This window comes from Phyllobates terribilis, unplaced genomic scaffold, assembly GCF_046119375.1.
Source record: "Phyllobates terribilis strain yellow unplaced genomic scaffold, ASM4611937v1 Scaffold_7__3_contigs__length_470593459, whole genome shotgun sequence".
In the NCBI taxonomy this organism is placed as follows: Eukaryota; Metazoa; Chordata; class Amphibia; order Anura; family Dendrobatidae; genus Phyllobates; species Phyllobates terribilis.
In genome coordinates this window covers 416,019,725-416,041,286 of record NW_027362767.1, presented here as the reverse complement: position 1 = coordinate 416,041,286, position 21,562 = coordinate 416,019,725, and the positions used below count along the sequence as shown (strand labels likewise).

Genomic DNA, 21,562 nt, shown 5'->3' with positions numbered 1-21,562 from the left:
GATTAGGTTTAGGGATAGTGCTAGGGTTAGAGCTAGGATTAGGTTTAGGGATAGTGCTAGGGTTAGTGCTAGGATTAGGTTTAGGGATAGTGCTAGGGTTAGAGCTAGGATTAGGTTTAGGGATAGTCCTAGGGTTAGAGCTAGGATTAGGTTTAGGGATAGTGCTAGGGTTAGAGCTAGGATTAGGTTTAGGGATAGTCCTAGGGTTAGAGCTAGGATTAGGTTTAGGGATAGTGCTAGGGTTAGAGCTAGGATTAGGTTTAGGGATAGTGCTAGGGTTAGAGCTAGGATTAGGTTTAGGGATAGTGCTAGAGTTAGAGCTAGGATTAGGTTTAGGGATAGTGCTAGGGTTAGAGCTAGGATTAGGTTTAGGGATAGTGCTAGGGTTAGTGCTAGGATTAGGTTTAGGGCTTGGGTTAGGGCTATGCTTAAGTCAATTGTTATAGGTAGGATTAGGGATGGTATTAGGTTCAAAAGTAGAGTAATAAAATTATATATATAAATATGTATATAAAAATGTTAAAAAAATTATAACGTAGAACTTTTTATTTTTATAATTTTAAGTCTGATCCAATCAAAAAGCATAAATGAACTACAAAGTCAAATCACAAACTAATTACATCAGTATTCTCCTCAAATTACAATAGATGTCCTTGGGGAATAACGGGCTCCATACTGGACTGGTGGAAGGGACCTAGGGAGTGCTAATAGTTCAAAGTTTAGGAGATGAAAACACTTGCCGCCCTCGCCCTGGGCGCTGACAACCCACACTTCGCCACTGTTGTCATTGGGCCCTACTTTTGCATATGGATGTCATAGAGAGATCACACGCTTTGGAACCCCTGGTTAGCTGGAGCGCGGAGCCGCTGGCAAAGTGGTCCGAAGAATGAGTGGCATTTCTACCGCAGGGGTAATGTGTGGCCGGTCACCGCCAGTTGTCACCCGACTTTTCTAGTTTTCTCTAGTTTTGCTGCACCGTCCAGAACGGTCTGATATTGACATTTCCATTCCAACTCCGTCGTATTCATCCGTTACTAATGAGTCTTCATTCACTCTGTTATATGCTCCTTTGTGAACATTACGAGCCCCGGTTAACCCTTTGTTTGCTCCCAGCTATATATAGTACATTAACTCTTCATTACATCACAGGCAGGTGACATATGGGCCCCGAGGGCACTTCCCAGGATCGCTCGGGACAGGCAAACTTGCCAAACCGCATAACTCCCCGCCTCTCTCTGCCTGACGGGGCGGGCACACGTATGTATATATGATATGTACAAATCTGTTATTATTATCCCTTGAACTCTGCAGGTGAGAGAGAATAGGCATCACCCACATCATGTCTTCAGGAGGCCCCGTCAAAGAGCTGCAGGATGGCTCCATGTGCCCGTTATGCGATGGCTACTTCGAAGACCCGGTGACTACAGAGTGCGGGCACAGTTACTGTAGAATATGCCTGGTGACCCATGCTGGAGGGAAGAATAACGCAGGGGGGCAGCTGATGTGCCCGACGTGTGGACGGGTGATGGGATGGCGGGCGGTCACCACCGATGTTCGCCTTGGGGTCACAACACGTATTGCCCAGAGGCTCAATTTCCAAGCCATGCCACCCAGGAGGAAGAGACTGCAGGAGCAGGTGAGAGCGTGCTGCTTTATGTCTCGGAGGATCTTGTTACTAGAGAACAGCCGAATCGCCCCCCCGGGGCACATGAACAATATTTGGTTACTTGCCACTTGTTCCCGTCCAGATAGAGGATCAATTAGCTTTTAGGAAACAAAACATTAAGCCCCACGATAAAGAGAGCAATTATGTCCATGCACTGGCTGCAACGTCCTCCACGTTTAACAGGCAGGGATCCACCGTACAGGCCACCCGCCGGTTGTGTCATGAGCCCCCGCAGAGTGTGCACAGATATGGTACCCCATTATAATACCACACTAGACAAAATAATAATAATGAGTCACAGATACAATAATGACAAACTAACAACACCAGATAGTAGTGACTTGTGTGCACGGGTGGATACAAACATACATTGCACCGGAGGCTGTATCTATATATAACAATGGGCGAAACACCAACTTCCTATATGCTAATGTCGGCGTAATTATATACGAGCGAAAGAGAAGAACTGTAAATGGCTATAATACAGAGGCGTAATACTGTACATAACCATATATAGGGAAAAAAATAAAATTAGGTTTATGTGGACCCTTAGCGGACGGAGTCCCAGTGCGTCCTTCTTTGTTTTCGATTTTTCCAAAAAGTCATAACTTTTTCATTTCGGTCGAGTTCTAAAGTTGTATCAGATTTTTTACGGTAGTTTTTATTATTAACATTATGGAGCCCATACAAGTTTCTGATCTCTTTCCATTTTTTTTTGTGGGGGGGAGGCAAAGCGACCAAAAAACTGAAATCCTGCTATTTTTATTTATGCATTTATTATTTGCTTTTTAGTTTTCACCGTATGTGATGAATAATATAATATTTTATTAGTTTAACAGTTAAGCACATGGCGATACCAAATATGTAATTTATTTTTATTTCTTTAGATTTGTTTTATGTTTTGGGAGAAGTAGGTGATATGAACTAATATAGGTTTTAAAAATATATACAGTACATATATATATATGTTTCTTTTTTTTTCTTGCATTCTTTTTTTTATTGATCCCCCTAGGGGACTTGAACCTGCGATGACTTGTACAGTAGACATCAATACTGCTTGTTATATTGCAGCATTTTGAAAACTACCGCTCTCCTAGGAAGCTCAGACACAAACATAGTAGATGGGGAGACCTCCGTATGGTTCCCCCAGCTGCAGTTAAAATGCCGTTGGCACATTACAATCGTTTTGCGGGGAGTCCAATGGGTGTTCAGAGAGACATCTTCCCCAATTTCCAGCCTCCTAAAATGCAGTTGTAACGATTGACAGTGGCATCTAAGGGGTTAAACTGCTGCGATTGGAGCTGCTCTGATCGCAGCGATCAGGATCGGGAGCCAGATGTATTACCCAGCTCCTGAGCCCTCTTCATGCATGCAGTGCACTAATCTGAAGGAAATGTATGGTGGATGTTGCAAATTGAAACCTGGGCAGAGTAGTCCCCGACACTTGCCAGCAGGCAAAACCAACATGTAAACTACGTGGCTCATGCTTGCAGAGCAAAAATGAAAAAAGCATACGCCAATAAATAAAATGGCCCAGAGCTGTAAGAATAATGGCATGTGCACACCAGTGGGTATCGTGCAAAATACTATTTTATTGAGGCTCAAATACAAATGCAAAAAAGCCCCAATGTGCTATGCACAAAACTAAAAGCGACTTACCACGATAAGTGGCCAGAACTACCCCCTTTTCCTATAAGTGGGAGCCCTGTCAAGTATAGAAAATAAGTAACACATAACAAGAAGTGTATTTTTATACAATGCAACAAAGCATACAAATATGATAGCGCTAATAGCATACCAGTAACAAGAATAATGGGACATCCAACATCAGGCAACAAAGTGCAAGGCTTAAGTACCATATGAGACCAAAGAGAACCTAGGTAGATCAGAGGTCAATAAGTACTCCAGGAGTTTCGCCCCATTTAGCTTCCTCAGGGGCCAACTGGTAGTGTGTTCCTATGTCTTAAATAGCCACATCACGTTGACTAAAAAGCATATCACCTATATGAACATGGCAGCAGGGATCTAGGGTGGAGACATGGAGTCTAGTGTTACAAGTGTACATGGCAGCAAAAAGTACTCCCCTCATACAAGTGTCCTCAGTGGCTAACAAGTCTCTAACATAACAAAAAGTGCAATTATACAATCCAACAATCATATAAATATGATAGAGCTAATAACATACCAGTAAAAAGAATAATGGGACATCCAACATCAGGCAACAAAGTGCAAGGGATAAATACCATATGAGAAGTAAGGGAACCTAGGTGGATCGGAGGTCAATAAGTACACGAGGAGTTTCGCCCAATTTAGATTCTTCATGTGGCAACTGGTAGTGTGTTCCCATGTCTTAAATAGCCCTATCACATTGACTAAAAAGCATATAACCTGTATGAACATATAGGCAGGGATCTAGCATGGATAGTCCATTGTTACAAGTGTACATGGCAGCAAAAAGTACTCACCTCATACAAGTGTCCTCAGTGGTTATCAGGTCTCTAACATAAATGTATAATGTGTATGTAAAAGGCTTGCTAACCACGGAGGACACATGTATTACACAGTATTGGACTGGAGTACCTTAAACCCATCAGAGAAAATCATCCTGGAGGCCCACCACACCTACAACATGGCACTAGCTGCATAGCCTGTCCTTATACTTACTTAACCATACTTATTAAGAGATGTATTTGTATTGAATTTTCAATGAAAAGGGTAAAATCTGCGGCGAAGCAAAATCCTCATGTAACACATGCAAATTTTACTTCAGATATGCTACAAAATAAATTTGGAGCAAATGTACGTGTGAACACACTTTTACACTTACAACAGTGTCGGATGCGGATGTTGGAAGGGGAGCCCTCAATTCGTCACGGCATTATGGGTGATATAACTGATTGATGGCCCCCTTGTGACACCTGCCACTGTCATTGAGTGTCCTGATGGTCAGCCCCTAGCAATTTAAGGGTGTTATAGGAAGCAGCAGAGAGGGGCCCTCAGTCACTCCTGAGTACTTTTTGTTGCCACGTACACTTGCGATGAACTCCATGCTTCCCCCTAGATCCATGTCTCAATGTTCATGCAAGTGATTGAGTTTTCAGTCATTGTGATGTGGCTATTGAAATTGAAACACACAACCAGTAACCCCTGAGGAAGCCATTTAAAGGAAGCAATCATTTGTGCTGCCGAAACCGATGGCAGAATGAATCAGAGCCTGAGACCCTGACTGTACCATTGCATCCAGGTATATTTTTCTCGGAAATGCTGCAATGTCTCGGAGAAAACATAGATTGAAAAGCCGGCTTCTGCCCACCCTGCGTCAGGTGATTGACAGATCTCTCCCATGTATGTGCATAATGCAGTCAGGCTCTGATTCATACTGCCCTTGGTTTGAGCAGAGTGAATAGAGTGGCAGGTCCTTTAAGACATGGTAACACACTAAAGGTTACCCTTGAGGAAGATATTTAAGGCATGCAAACATACTACTAGTTACCCCTGAGGAAGATATTTAAGACATAGAAACAAACTACCAGCTACCCCTGAGGAAGCCATGTCTGGCGATACGCACAGGAAACCTACATACCCACCATGCCTCCAAGGTCTCTTTGGTCTCATACGGTATTTAATCCATGCACTATTACACTTCATTTCCTGATTCTGGATCTCACATTTTTCATGTTACTCAGTTGCTATTAGCTCTATTATATTTATGCTTTGTTACGCTGTACAATTGCACTTTTTGGTAGGTGCTACTTAGTTTTTGTCTTGCTTACGCACTATAGAGGCAGGGGGTTGCATTGGCCACATCTGTTGAGCCAATTCAAGAGTTGTGTATAGCATTTTGGAGTTTTTTAGTGTTTTTAACAATTTTTGTTGGTTCTTTGGGTCAACTCCTATAGAAGTGAATGTCTACATTTTTTTTCCCTTTCATACTAAATCTGGCCATAGACTTGGTCGATGTAAAGTTTATGAGGGTGTCAAATCTTTTCCCTGATGGTAGATGTCAGTGGAAAAAAAAGGATTGGGCATGTTGACATCAACATGTCTCATCCTTTTTTATCAAGTAAGACAAGTCGCCCCCCTGACAGAGGTGTCTGCCAGTGACTAATCTCCCACTGCCTGATAAAAGGGTTACCCAAAATGGGAAATTATCCCTCAGCAATAGGATAGGGGATATTGTCTGACAACAGCGATCCTGAGAATGGGGCTATTTCTTGAATGAAGCAGAGGTGTGCATGCTCGGTGTCACCTATATTCATTGTCAATGGGACTGGCGGAAATACTTACCTATCCCCCATTCTCGGGGTACTTGAGCCGTGTTCTCAGGTTTGCTGGAGGTCCTGGCGGTTGGACCCCAAGCCATCAGCAAATTATCCTTTATCCTATGGAACAATACATGTTCAGCTGACGTATCTAATACGTATGGCCATCTTAATCTCCCCAAACTTCTGGAATAAGAGGAGACCTCTCGGACTCCCAGAAGAGTTGGGAGCAGCAGAAGCCTCCCAGAATCTCCTGAAGAGCAGCCTCTCCTGCTGTTTTCCTTGCCATCAAGCCGAACCTTGGTGTCCATGGGCACGTTCCGGGTGGTGGGAAAGTGTGATGGGGTGTGAGCCAGCAGAAAGTGGTGTGGCTAAGCAAAGAAAATGTGGCATAATAAAAGGCAATAAACCATCTAATACCACAAGAGATACCATTTCTACGTTTCCTAATTCACTCCTAGCACAGCCTCCACCATGCTGCCTACAACAGCAGAGCTGTGCGGTCAGCAACCATCACAATATTCATACCCCGGGGGTCATCCAATTCTACTGCGCCCCCTAGTGGTCGCACTACTTAGCATTCAGCTTTTTTATCCATTTTTGTGAACCTGTAATATTGGAAATCAAGAACAAAGAAACGTTTCACCTGCCGACTGTTTTTGTATCCCGACCAGCGGGCTAAACCATGATGCAATATTATTTTATTGCGTACAATCGATACCGGGCACCATCTCTGTGCACGTGCCAATGAGGGGGTTTAGTATTGGTGTCTTTTGGTCACACTTTTTTTGGAAGGAGCTACTTTTTCTGTCTGTGTTTCATCATGGTGCAGAGTAAATAACTTCAGCGAAGATATTGAATTCGTTCCTCTTACTGTACACGTGGGCTGTCATGTGGCTGCTTCTACTTTAGAGAAACCTTTTCCTTTTACAGAAGTTACGGGAGATTGAGAGACATTCAAAAAGGAAAAAAAAAGCAGGAGAATACTTCCCATCCATCCCACTTTTTAACATTATTGGCCAAGGATAAGGCCTCTAAGCGTGACATATGCAAAAGTGACCCAACATGGGTGTTTCTGAATGGTTTTGTAGAGGGCGAGAGCAAAAAACGGCCAAAGAAATGAAAGCTCCCTCTAAAATGGCTGAAATAGTTATAGGACGAGTTGGACGGAGACGTAACTTGAAGCTCATGGGCCCCGATGCTAAATCTTTAATAGAGCCCCTACCTACCACATGCCATTTATAATGCTGGTCGTCCATATAACAGCGAAACCTTTGGGTCCCTCAGGGACTAGTTTCCAAGTGCAATTGCTACCTCTGTACCCCACTTTGCTTTGCTTCTTCAGTAAGGAGCGCAGCTCTGAAGTATAATCTGCTGTACCAATAGGTAAAGATTATTTTGGGACTCAGAAGTGCATTAAATTTTCTGTATTACTTGACACAACTGTCCATGTTCTGAACAATGTGAGAGACGGCTTTGTGGCTTTTTGCAATTAGGCTTATTGTTAGGGCGACTGCAGGAAGCTTGTGGTCGACAACCTCAGAGGTTTGGAAAATGTGAGGCGGGATGAAGCAACAAATTAGAAAAGTGACCTAATTTTTATTATAGTGTTGAGGGGAGCAAGGACTTTCCAGTGAGGCTCTTGATTTTACATGTGGAAAAATATTAGACCCTTTTGTTAATACTGAAGGTCGTTACAGATAAATGGATTTCAAATAAAATGAATCAATTATTTAAAAAGTCTGGCTTAGTTTTAAGGAAAAACTATTTGCAAAGTTGGATGATTGTATGAATGCTTAGAAATATCCTTCCGTTTTGGGTTTACAGCACCTATGCAGACCTATAGGATTTCATGATTGCAGACTGCAAAATAAAGTCTGATCTTGCAGTCATGTTTTACTCCCTCATCAGCTTTCTCTTCTTGTTTACCATGCATGAGGGGGGAAAGATGGAGAGATGCATAGGTCTGCATAGGAGCTGTGTACACAAAACAGCAGGAGATTTTTCCTAAACACTATTTGCAGAACAGCTTCATTGGCCTATGGTGACCTCCTCGGACCAGATTACTGTTACCCCAGGAGGCAAAGGATTCAATGTACTGCCCTCATCCAGTATCTAAGTACCTCGGCCCAGCAAACTGTCTTCTTGGCACCCTAGACAAATGCCCCATTGCCCCACACCAGCTTCACTTTTGGCAACCTCCACTATGTACTTTACATCTTTTAATAACTTGGAAACTAAAGACTAAGACTGCCAATAACCTTCGAAAAATTCTGTTGCGTGTGCCCAGTCATGGAGGGAAGGTGGGGCAAAAAATGGGTTGGAAAGTTGGGATGGGAATGGTCTCAAAAAGGGCATGGCTATTTCAACAATTTGGACAAGCGATACCTATTGAAATAAATTCCTAAAAATCGTCTTCTCTTTTGCTTTTCTAGGAAATCTAGAGACTCTTGGCCCAGAAGACACCAACACTGGTGAATGCAAGAATATTACGCTGTCCAGATTTCTATGATAGCCTGCAGACCGTCGCACCTTTGCTGCTCATTATGGCCAGCAGAATGTAAAATTTGTCAATAATTTATGTCTATGTATTTATGCAGCATGTATTTGGATTTATTTTTGTTGTTTTTTTGTAATAATGTTTGTAATATACACATGTGTAATAATTATTTTATATTCTAATATTATATATATATATATTAAAGAAGTTGTGCATGGTTCAATAACCCTGGAGTGTCTACCGATTTGTATTGGCGGATGTCTCACACAAGCACATAGCAATGGTATCAGGTCTATGGAGGAGGGGGGTAAATATTGTCAGAAAATGACAAATATATCAATCAAGTTTTTCTATCGAACTTAGACCTTTTTTGTCTCGAAAGCTGTCACCTCTGTGGAGCCAGATAACACTTTATACATGATGTGAAGCGGGCAGCTCTTCTTCCCTCTCCCCTCACTGCACAGCAATCTCTGCACATAACACTGAGGGTGCTCACTACAGTCTCCCATAGAAGTCAATGGGCTGTTTTCAGATGTCTGCTGGAGGAAGATTACCTGCTGTGACCTCCACACCTCACTCATCACTGCCGCACCCTTCTTCAGTGCCACCTGCTCGGACAGAACACAGCGGGTTGCACTGCAATAGGTGAAAACAGATAAAAAGGGGAGAAGTTGACTCAATCTTTGCATTGTGTGTCTGTGTGTCTAAGCATGGAGAACTGAAAGAGGAGAAGAGAACTGTCTGAGGACATCTCAAGGTTACAAGTCCAGTTCCAGAGATCTTGATGTTCCTTTGTCTACGGTGCGCAACATAATCAAGAAGTTTATACACACAAAGATAATAAACATGTGTGATTGCAATTATTTTCTGCTAGAAATACTTTATTTTCTGGTACAATTTCAAGGGTGCCAAAACTTTCAGCCATGACTGTATCTGGAAACTTTTGGGTCCCAAGTGAAAAATCTATAGAATGCCCCCTACACTGATAGTAGAGGGACTTTGGCCCCTCAGTGCAAAGATGCAACTTCTGCCTGTTCATCCCTGTAAATGAACCCCTAACAGTAACATTTGTCACCTCTGTGGAGCCAGATAACACTTTATACATGATGTGAAGAGGGCAGCTCTTCTTCCCTCTCCCCTCACTGCACAGCAATCTCTGCACATAACACTGAGGGTGCTCACTACAGTCTCCCATAGAAGTCAATGGGCTGTTTTCAGATGTCTGCTGGAGGAAGATTACCTGCTGTGACCTCCACACCTCACTCATCACTGCCGCACCCTTCTTCAGTGTCACCTGCTCGGACAGAACACAGCGGGTAGCACTGCAATAGGTGAAAACAGATAAAAAGGGGAGAAGTTGACTCAATCTTTGCATTGTGTGTCTGTGTGTCTAAGCATGGAGAACTGAAAGAGGAGAAGAGAACTGTCTGAGGACATCTCAAGGTTACAAGTCCAGTTCCAGAGATCTTGATGTTCCTTTGTCTACAGTGCGCAACATAATCAAGAAGTTTATACACACAAAGATAATAAACATGTGTGATTGCAATTATTTTCTGCTAGAAATACTTTATTTTCTGGTACAATTTCAAGGGTGCCAAAACTTTCAGCCATGACTGTATCTGGAAACTTTTGGGTCCCAAGTGAAAAATCTATAGAATGCCCCCTACACTGATAGTAGAGGGACTTTGGCCCCTCAGTGCAAAGATCCAACTTCTGCCTGTTCATCCCTGTAAATGAACCCCTAACAGTAACATTTAACCATTTGATAAGGGTCTAGGGCTAAAAAAGTAGTCGCGAGGTTCTGCAGGGGAAGATTGTGAAGGGGTAGTACCACTATGGCCTGTTCAATCCCAAAGTCATGGGGGGCCCAGAGGTCAGTCCCCTCAGGGGCAGACATATCATTGGTGCAGCCTATGGGTCCAAGAGATAAGGCCCATTTCCAACTTCAAAGCAGGTGGAATTTTGCATTATGATGAGCTATTGGACTGCAAAGGGCCAATATATTGTTCTTGCACAGGGGCCTTTTCTGTCTGTGTCCGCCAGTGAGACCCCTATTAATCATATAGTGATGGCATATTCTTCCGGTATCCTATTACTTTTCTACTTTATACATAAAAGCCACAAAATGTGATTTTTTTGGGGGGTTGTGCTTTAGCTAAACCTTGCCATTTTTGTGGTCCATTTTGCAGGTTACGTACGGTCATGTTATAGCGGTAATTGCTCAGTGGGTTCTTCTTTGCAGCTATTTTATGAGCCCTGTTATTGGGCCGGCAGGATAATGTGGTTGGCACTTTAGTATGGACGATTGTTATAACTGCTATGGACTACTATTAGCCAGCACTGAGCATAATGGTGCAAGGTGGCACCGCAGCGTAGGCAGTAGAGACCCGCGTATGGGACCAGACTGCAAGGGGCTCCACTAGACGGGACAATCTAGGGCAGGGGTGTCAAACTCAAATACACAGAGGGACAAAATTAAAAACTTGGATTTATTTAAAAAAAATGTCTACAATTAAGAACGTTTTTCCTGATCATCAAATATAAGAATGAAACTTTTCATATGGAAACAAACTTAAAGAGCTTGTCCCATGAACAAAGTACATTTTAATTAATAGATCTTAGAATAAAATTAGCACATAATCACAAATGGATCCTTCTGGAATAATATAATAAGTTATATAAGAGGAGTAAAAAGCATATGGCCCAATGGCCTCATTTAAATATGTGATAACAAAGGATTAAAAAACATGAATTTATCAATAATACAGATAATAAAGTATGATGCCAACAAAAGTGCCCCCCAAACACAGTATGATACCCCTACAGTGAATTCCACCACAGTTCACCCCACACGCACAGTATGATGACCCTACTGTACCCCCCCCCAGCAAAGTATGGTGACCCATCACAGTATGATGCTGCAACTGTGATCCCCACATAGTATAATGGGACCCACATAGTCCTCCATACAGTATAATGTGCTCCACATAGTCCTCCACACAGAATAATGTGCTCCACATAGTCCTCCATACAGAATAATGGGCCCCACATAGTCCTCCATATAGTATAATGTGCTCCACATAGTCCTCCATACAATATAATGGACCCCACATAGTCCTCCATACAGTATAATGTGCTCCACATAGTCCTCCATACAGAATAATGGCCCCACATAGTCCTCCATACAGTATAATGGGCCTCACATAGTCCTCCATACAGTATAATGGGCCCCACATAGTCCTCCATACAGTATAATGGGCCCACATAGTCCTTCATACAGAATAATGGGCCCCACATAGTACTCCATACAGTATAATGTGTTCCACATAGTCCTCCATGCAGTATAATGTGTTCCACATAGTCCTCCATGCAGTATAATGTGTTCCACATAGTGCTTCATACAGAATAATGTGCTCCACATAGTCCTCCATACAGTATAATGTGTTCCACATAGTCCTCCATGCAGTATAATGGGCAACATATAAACCTCCATACAGTATAATGTGACCCACATAGTCCTCCATACAGTATAATGGGCCCCACATAGTCCTCCATACAGAACAATGGGCCCCACATAGTCCTCCATACAGAACAATGGGCCCCACAGAGTCCTCCATACAGAATAATGGGCCCCACATAGTCCTCCATACACTATAATGTGCCCCATATAGTTCTCCATACAGAATAATGGGCGCCACATAGTCCTACAAACAGTATAATGGGCCCCACATAGTCCTCCATACAGAATAATTGCCCCACATAGTCCTCCATACAGAATAATGGACCCCACATAGTCCTCCATACAGTATAATGGGCCCCACATAGTCCTCCATACAGTATAATGGGCCCCACATAGTCCTCCATACAGTATAATGGGTCCCACATAGTCCTCCATACAGAATAATGGGCCCCACATAGTCCTACAAACAGTATAATGGGCCCCACATAGTCCTCCATACAGTATAATGGGCACCGCATAGTCCTCCATACAGAATAATTGCCCCACATAGTCCTCCATACAGAATAATGGACCCCACATAGTGCTCCATACAGTATAATGGGCCCCACATAGTCCTCCATACAGTATAATGGGCCCACATAGTTCTCCATACAAAATAATGGCTCCACATAGTCCTCCATACAGTATAATGGGCCCCACATAGTCCTTCATACAGTATAATGGGTCCCACATAGTTCTCCATACAATATAATGGCCCCACATACTCCTCCATACAGTATAATGGGCCCCACATACTCCTCCATACAGTATAATGGGCCCCACACAGTCCTCCATGCAGAATAATGGGCCCCACATAGTCCTCCATACAGTATAATGGCCCACATAGTCTTCCATACAGTATAATTGGCCCACATAGTCCTCCATACAAAATAATGGCTCCACATAGTCCTCCATACAGTATAATGGGCCCACACAGTCCTCCATACAGAATAATGGGCCCCACATAGTCCTCCATAGAGTATAATGGGCCCTACGCAGTCCCTGGTGTTGAGGGCCTAATATAATCACCCTGAGGGTCAGAGTTTGACATGTGTGATCTAGGGGTATAATTTCTATCTCCGGCTCCTCAGCCGTCCTCCCCGGTGTATACTAGCATATTACTTAGGATTATTACTCACTAAGTCCTTAGTGCAGATCAACATTTATTTATTTATCAGCAGGAAAGAATTCCTGTTCATCCACATTTTTCTGCTCTCGGCCTAAGAAGGGATTTTGTACCTGACTGACGACCTCAGGAATCAAAACAATTTGCGCGGCATTATGTAATGACATATTGTACACGGCGCAGTGCACAGCAATGAATAATTCAAGGAACGGCCATGGAAAGCAGAGGGAGGACAGCGTACTGGACCTCATCCTCTCTAATAGCCCATCATAGGGCGCCCTCTTATGTTCTTCTAGGGATCCATCAGTAATAGCGAGCTGTCAAATTCACGCACTAAGGTCCCTGAAACATGTGCCATTCTACCATAGGAAGACCCGGCCTAAGTCGTCTGACATCTTGTGAGCACGATAGGTACTGTAGTTGGCCCCCGATCTACTGGATCCCACTCATATGTAAATATGTGTATATGGACCTTTATGGTTTATGGTTTCTGTTCTGCTTCTGCCTTCAAGCTTTTCCTAAGCCGGGGTCCATCGATATTACCAGGGCACCCCTGTCTATATGCTCCATTATAATCTATGTAGCTTGTTGCCAGGCGACAGGCACGCAGAGGCCATGGCTGACAACACCACATCTCTTCAGTTTTTTTTTTGTGACCAGTGATCGTCACCGACATAATGTCAGCACAGTAACGTTGATCCTCGCATATCCTCGTGTACTGCTGTCGCTGTATCCCTCAGTCATTGTTGCCTGTTTTTTTATTTTTTTTCCCAAAATGGCTGCCGCAGAGACATAGGAAGCTTTGTGGAAGGTGTGAAACATGACTTCCCTGCTTGTTCTCTGCCAATGGATAGACACAGCACTGTCATCATTGGCACTGGTCCATTCCATACAAATGGAAAGGCAGGGAAAGTGTTGTTCAGAGTTACCACAAAGTCCTTTGTGGCGGCCATTTTGAGGAAGAAGAAAATGGAGGGCCAAGGTAAGAAATAGAGGCAGCGGCACGGGAACGGATGTTATTAGAAATGGTGACTTTACATTAGAAAGGGGTGGAGGGTTGAATTAAAATGCTAGCTGCCAACTAAAGCTTACAGAATTAATACCACCCTGCAATGAATACATGATACCTACGTACCCAGATAATATGGCCATATACGCTCTGCAAGAACTGACAGTGGAGGGGAATGTTTTGGCAGCTTTAGTGTTGCTTTGCCTCACATCTTCACAAGAGCCCCTAGTATACGAGAAGCCTTGGACCACTGCCCAGTTTGCCACACCCTAAACCCGTCCCTGACACTGGCATCAACCTGTACTTATCAAGCTGTAAAAACTCTCTAACTGCAATCAAGTCCATATAAACGTGACAGCAAAAGAGGAAGAACACTTCCCACAGTGCATGTGATGAGCGACTACATATAGAAGTCATGTGTGCACCCCCACGTCGTTCATGTACACAGCTCCCATGCAACCCGTGCCTAGTACACGCTAATATCCTGTCACTGGACAAGATATATGTCAGATACTCCATATTCTAGGAGGCTGCTCTATTTCCTGACACTTCTATGTGAGATCGTTCATTTAAGGTTACACTGTAGCAAACACTTGATAGCGAGGCTGTGTGGTAAGGAGCTGGGAGGAATCTAGGTCACTTGCTGCAGATCTTCACTGTCACTGGATAAGTTATATGTCAGATACTCCATATTCTAGAAGTCTGCTCGATTTCTTGGCTCTCCTATGTGAGACCGTCTGTTTATAGGGTTTAACTGTATCAGACACTTGATAGCGAGGCTGTGTGGTAAGGAGGTGGGAGGAATGTAAGTCACTTGCTGCAGATCTTCACTGTCACTGGATAAGATATATGTCAGATACTCCATATTCTAGGAGACTGCTCGATTCACTGGCTTTCCTATGTGAGACAGTTCATTTATAGGGTTACACTGCAGCAGACACTTGATAGTGAGGCTGTGTGGTAAGGAGGTGGGAGGAACCTAGGTCACTTGCTGCAGATCTTCAAGAGGCAACGCTGCTTTTTACTATCGCTATAACATTAGGCAATAAACTTCCTTTAAGAGGGAATTTGACTAACCATTTCTAACATTTAGTCCCTTCACCTAATCGTCTCCTCATTGCCGACGCTCATTCAGCATTTGGGATCGATACCCGTTTCTCTTCATGTTCAAAATGGCCGCTACATAGTCATGAGGAGCAATATGGAAAGTCTCAAGCTTGTCTTCCATGCCTTTCTATTAACATGCGATAAATCATTTTCAATTAAGATGGTGATTGCGTCCATCTCTGGACAGAGAAAGTCAGGGGAGACGCGGTTCAGACTTTCTGCAGTGGGCATTTTGGACGTGAAGACAACATGGCAGCAATGTCAAATACGGAAGGAGTTTGAAGTGGCTGATGCAGCGGCGTGACGTGATTTCACTACTACTGAGACCTAGTGAAAAAATAAGCTAATCAGGAACCATCAGTGGGACCAAAGCTGAAATTATGTTCATGGTGGGACTGGGATCCCTGCCCCCATTATAATTCTGTCCCTGCTTGGAGAATTAGAGAAACCTCCATATAGAGCGCTGGTTACACTGTGTGAATGTTTTTCTTTTTTTTTCACACGTCATAATGATGTCGGTGACATTTAGTTGTACATATCTTCCTCATCTGTCACACATGAGTGGACATAGTTTCTGGGTATGCTGGCGCTCGTGTCTTAGGTGGGGCAGAGGGATTTACTCCTATTAACGCTCTGTTTAGTCGTCAGATTTTCAGCTATTAGAAGTTCCCGGGTGTACTAACATTATGTAATACCTGATAGCCACCACTTACACTGCACGAGTCACTAATACAGAAGCCCAGCCTGCCTCAATGTGATGACATGGCTCTCACATTGGGGTCTAAAGTAATTCAGGGGGCTGCTACAATGCTGTATTTATTTAGGGGGTCCAATCAGGGCCTGTGTTTGCTTACAAGTCCTGATCTGGGGGGTTGTATTTAGAGGGTTTAATATTAGTCAGTATTTAGTTAGAAGGTCAGGGATCTATATATGAGGGGTGTGGTCTTGGGTCTGTATGTTTAGGGTATATGAGGTCTGATAGGGGTCTGTAATTTGGTGGTCTGTAGTTGTTTACACAGTCTGATCTGAGGGGTCAATATTTATTTAGGGGGTCTGATAGCAGTCTGTATTTAGAGGCAGAGGTCTAGTCTGGAGTGTGTACCTGCTTAGTGAACTAAATTAGGGTCTTTGATTGTAGGGGGTTTAGTTATTGGAAGCTTGTTTAGGGGTCTGTATTTGTTTACAGGGTCTGATCTGGGGGTCCATAACTATTTAAGGGGTCTGATATCACTTTGAATTTAGAGGGGCCGGTCTGTGGTCTGTATATCTAGTTTGTATTTACGGGGGATCTAGTCTGGAGTCTGTACCTGCTTAGAGGACTAATTTAGGGTCTTTAATTGTAGGGGGTTTAGTTCAGATCAGTTTATTGTAAGCTTGTTTGGAGACTGTGACGCGCCCCCAGGGCCGTGGGGTACTCAGCAGCCGGGCCTCTGATAGCCGGGGGATATCACGGTGGCTGGCCCGGTCCGTGGCCCAGGGCGGTCACTCAAAAAGGGGGCTATTATATATATGGGGATTTGGGAAAGTTTGTGACGCCACCTGTGGTGTCTGGTGAGGATCACCAGTGCTGCTACAGTCCTCTGAGGCAGATGTTAGGGCAGCGTGAGATGGGACAGCTCCCCACAGGTGGAGCAGGCCTCAGGGCAGTGTAGTAGTAGAGAGTGGGTTGCGCTGGGCGTTGTTGTGCAGGGGGAACGATGGCGCCGATGAAGAATGAACGGAGGCTGTGCAGTGCAGTCATCCAAGATTTTACTCACAGTTCTTTAGACACTTCACAGGTGCACTATACAGGTAAAGGCCTCCCGCGTCGCACTGCGTTCACCGGGCAGAGGTTCAAACCTTCCTTAGGCAATGTAACGGGTCTGGGAGGCGGAACCTCTGAGCTACTATACAAGGGGGCGGTCCTTGTAAGGGAGCGGGTGGTGACCAGGGAAGACGGGCAGGCAGTCACAGCAGGTGACCGGGACAGTCTCTGAGTGAACGGGCTGGAGGTCACGGCAAGTGACCGGGGCAGTCTCTGGATGAACGGGCAGGAGGTCACGGCAAGTGACCGGGGCAGTCTCTGGGTAAAGGGTAGGTACGACCTGTGATGGCAGAGCCTCCAGGTAGGCTAGCAGGCAGATGGTAGATGTGAGCTCCCAGGTGAGCAAGCGAGAGTCTCTGGAATGGCAGGTGGTCACAGCACGTGACGGCGGAGCCTCCAGGTAGGCTAGCAGGCAGGTAACAGGTGTGCGCTCCCAGGTGAGCGGGCAGGAGTCTCTGGAATGGCAGGTGGTCACAGCACGTGATGGCGGAGCCTCCAGGTAGGCTAGCAGGCAGGTAGCAGATGTGCGCTCCCAGGTGAGCGGGCAAGCTGGTCCATAGACAGACTGACAGGAGTTGGAGGGCAGACCGTCGGACCTCAGGCTAGCAGGCAGGTAGCAGAGGAGCGCTCCCAGGTGAGCGGGCAAGCTGGTCCTTAGACAGACTGACAGGAATCGGTAGGCAGACCGTCGGACCTCAGGCTAGCAGGCAGGTAAGCAGAATATCAGGCAGGAATCAGACAGCAAACTGGCAGGAATCTGGCAGGTAACTGGCAACGGGACCTGAGGGCTGAAGCAGAGTAGTGAACAGTGCAACAACATTGCTCGGGCACCTCCATTTTGGAGGAGGTGCCTTATATATGGTGAAGTCCTCCGGCCATTGGCCGGGGACTCCTTAGGACAGCGCGCGCGGCCCCTTTAAGAGGGAGGGAGCGCGCGCGCGCGCCCTAAGCACAGTGGCCGGGAAGGAGCGCGCGCTGCCAGCAGAGCGGGAGGAGGACGCCGGGCTCGGAGCAGAGGGGTGAGGGGAACAGCGTCCCTGCCTAGCAGAGGGCAGGGACGCCGGCGCTACAGTATCCCCCCCTTTAGGCCCCCCCTTTTTTAGGCCAGAGAGAAATTTAGCTAGGATGAGAGGGGCATGGATGTTCTCCCGGGGCTCCCACGTTCTCTCTTCAGGACCAAACCCCTTCCAATCTACTAGAAAAAAGGTCTTCCCTCTTACCCTTTTGGTGGCCAGAATGTTCTCTACCTCAAATTCGTTTTCAGCGGAAACCGGAGCAGGAGGCGTACCTGTAGACTTGGAAAAAGAGTTAAGTACCACAGGTTTGAGGACAGATACATGGAAGGAGTTAGGGATCCGCAAGTTGGCCGGGAGTTTCAATTTATAGGCCACCGGGTTGATCTGACTGATGACCTCCAGAGGACCGATGAACCGAGGCCCTAACTTATAGGAAGGAATCTTGAGCCGGACATACTTGGACGAGAGCCAGACCTTATCCCCTGGACGGAATTGAGGAGGATCCAGACGTTTTTTGTCAGCATGTCTTTTCATACGCTCGGATGACAGAAGGAGTGCGGATCGGGTACTCTCCCATATGGAGGAAAATTTGTTAACAAGAGATTCCGCAGCCGGATTGTCCACCGAGGTGGAGACGGGAAATGGGATCCGAGGATGCTGACCGAAGACAACAAAAAACGGGGATTTGGAGGAAGATTCGCTCTCGTGATTGTTGTAAGAAAATTCGGCCCATGGCAGGAGATCCACCCAGTCTGAATGGTGGGCATTAACGAAGTGCCGGAGGTAACTGGTCAGGTTCTGATTGATCCGCTCCACTTGACCATTAGACTGTGGGTGGTAAGCGGAGGAGAAGTCCAGGGTGACGTCTAGCAGTTTACAAGTGGCTCTCCAGAAGCGTGAGGTGAACTGTACCCCACGATCCGACACGATGTGGAGGGGCAGGCCATGAAGACGGAAGATGTGGCGGATAAAGTCTTTAGCCAGCTCGGGTGCAGACGGGAGGCCTGGCAGGGGAACGAAATGAGCCATCTTGGAAAAGCGGTCAGCGACCACCCAAATGACCGTACAACCGGCAGAGACGAGGAGATCAGTTATAAAGTCCATTGCTATATGCTGCCAGGGGGCAGCAGGTACTGGGAGCGGAAGGAGGCGACCGGCTGGCAGATGTCTCGGAACCTTGTTGCGGGCGCAGGACATACAGGCAGAAACAAAGTCTATTACGTCCTTGTGCAGGGTAGGCCACCAGTAGTGCCGGGTAATAAGCTGGAGGGTCTTTTTCTGACCGGCGTGGCCAGCTAGTTTAGACGAGTGACCCCAGTGTAGGATCTTCTCCCGATCAGGTACTGATACGAACGTCTTACCGGGAGGGAGACGATTTAGACTCACGGGAGCCACCTGCATTACTCTGGCGGGATCGATGATGTGTTTCGGTTCCTCCTCGAGATCAGACACCAGAAAGGATCGGGACAAGGCGTCCGCCTTGATGTTTTTGTCAGCCGGGCGAAAATGAAGAATAAAATCAAAGCGAGCAAAAAACAAGGACCACCGAGCTTGGCGCGGGTTAAGTCTCTGGGCATGCTGGAGGTAAGCCAAGTTCTTGTGGTCAGTGTAAATTATTACCGGGTGAAGAGCCCCTTCGAGCAGGTAACGCCACTCCTCCAATGCCAGCTTGATGGCCAATAACTCTCGATCTCCTATGGAATAGTTGCGCTCAGAAGAGGAGAAGAGTTTGGAGAAGAAGCCACAAGTTACCATTCTCCCGGAAGATGATTTTTGGGTAAGTACCGCTCCGGCTCCAGAGGAGGAGGCGTCAACCTCCAGGAAGAACTGCTTGTTGCCATCTGGGCGATGCAGCACCGGGGCGGAAGAGAAGGCCTGTTTTAAGGAAAGAAAGGCCTCCTCTGCTTCGGGTGGCCACTCTCTGGGATTAGTGCCCTTACGGGTGAGCGCGGAAATTGGGGCAGTCCGGGAAGAGAAGTGCGGTATGAAGAGGCGGTAGTAGTTGGCGAAGCCCAGGAACCGCTGAATGGCCTTCAACCCCTCCGGTCGGGGCCATTTCTCGATGGCAGACAGTTTCTCTGGATCCATTCGAAGGCCGGTCTGAGAAATAATGTAGCCCAAAAACGGAAGCGGGGTCTGCTCAAAGAGGCACTTCTCATATTTAGCGAAGAGGTGATTCTGCCTGAGCCTGAGCAGGACCTGACGAACGTCTCTCCGGTGAGTCTGGAGATCCGGAGAGAAGACCAAGATGTCGTCCAGGTACACCACTACGCAGGAGTAGAGAAGATCCCGGAAGATGTCATTGACCAACTCTTGAAAGACGGCAGGAGCGTTACAGAGACCAAAGGGCATTACCAGATATTCATAGTGGCCGTCCCGGGTGTTGAATGCAGTCTTCCATTCATCCCCTTGACGGATACGGACCAGGTTGTACGCCCCACGGAGGTCCAGTTTGGTGAAGATTCTAGCCCCCTCAGACGATCAAATAATTCTGGAATGAGCGGAAGGGGGTACTTATTCTTCACCGTGATCTGGTTAAGGCCTCTATAGTCTATACAGGGACGGAGAGAGCCGTCCTTCTTTTTTACGAAAAAGAAGCCTGCTCCCGCCGGGGAGGTAGATTTCCGGATGAATCCCCTGGCCAAATTCTCCTCAATATATTCGGACATCGACCGGGTCTCAGCAGCGGACAATGGGTAAATACGCCCACGGGGAGGCGTAGTACCGGGTAACAGGTCGATAGGACAGTCGTATGGTCTATGAGGGGGTAATGTCTCTGCCTCCTTTTTATTAAAGACATCAGCAAATGACCAATAGGGAATCGGAAGTCCAGGTAGATTAGTTGGGGTAGGAGAAGGACGGGCGGGAAGAACAGGAACCAAACAAGTCTTATGACAGTCCTGTCCCCAGCGAAGGACTTCTCCGGTCTGCCAGTCAAGCACGGGTGCATGTCTCTGGAGCCAAGGTAGACCTAGTAAGAGGGCGTGAGAGAGTCCAGGCAGAACATGAAAAGAGATGCTCTCAGAATGCAGCATTCCCACCTGCAGAGTTACGGATTCGGTGATAAGTTGGATGGGACGTGGTAAGAGGCCCCCATCCACAGCAGCGACAGATAATGGTATAACCAGAGGTTTGGTGGGAATGCGGTATTTTTCTACCAGGGCCTGTGAAATAAGATTCCCGGCCGCTCCAGAGTCAAGTTGGGCTAGTTCGAAATAACGATTCTCCCCGCAGATAATTGAGACTGACAGCAGCAGAGATGGAGAGGATTTATTCTTGTCTAGGTCGACCTCTCTGAGCGAACCTAGACACAGGCGTTTCCCGACCTCTCCGGGCAGGTACGGATCCGGTGCTCCTTACTGCCATAGTAGAAGCAGCTCCCCTCGGCACGGCGTAAGTCCTGACGGGTTTTGACCATCTTGGTCTGGTCGACCTGCATAGGCTCAGGAGAGTGTACCTGGGGAGAAACGGAGGGAGTGACGGATTTCTGAAAAGTAGGAGCTAGACGTGGAAACCTCCTCTCACGGGTGACTTCTTTGGCACGCTCCTGGAAACGTAGGTCAATCCGGGTGG

At 46.1% G+C, this 21,562-nt stretch overlaps 1 long non-coding RNA gene across 1 annotated transcript; it reads left to right on the top strand.

Moving 5' to 3' along the window:
* The first annotated feature begins 1,148 nt into the window (after positions 1-1,148).
* On the top strand, positions 1,149-8,654 carry LOC141155112 (uncharacterized). Its single transcript, XR_012247512.1, has 2 exons — positions 1,149-1,636; positions 8,364-8,654. It is a non-coding gene; the product is annotated as an uncharacterized lncRNA (long non-coding RNA).
* The last annotated feature ends 12,908 nt before the right edge of the window (positions 8,655-21,562 follow it).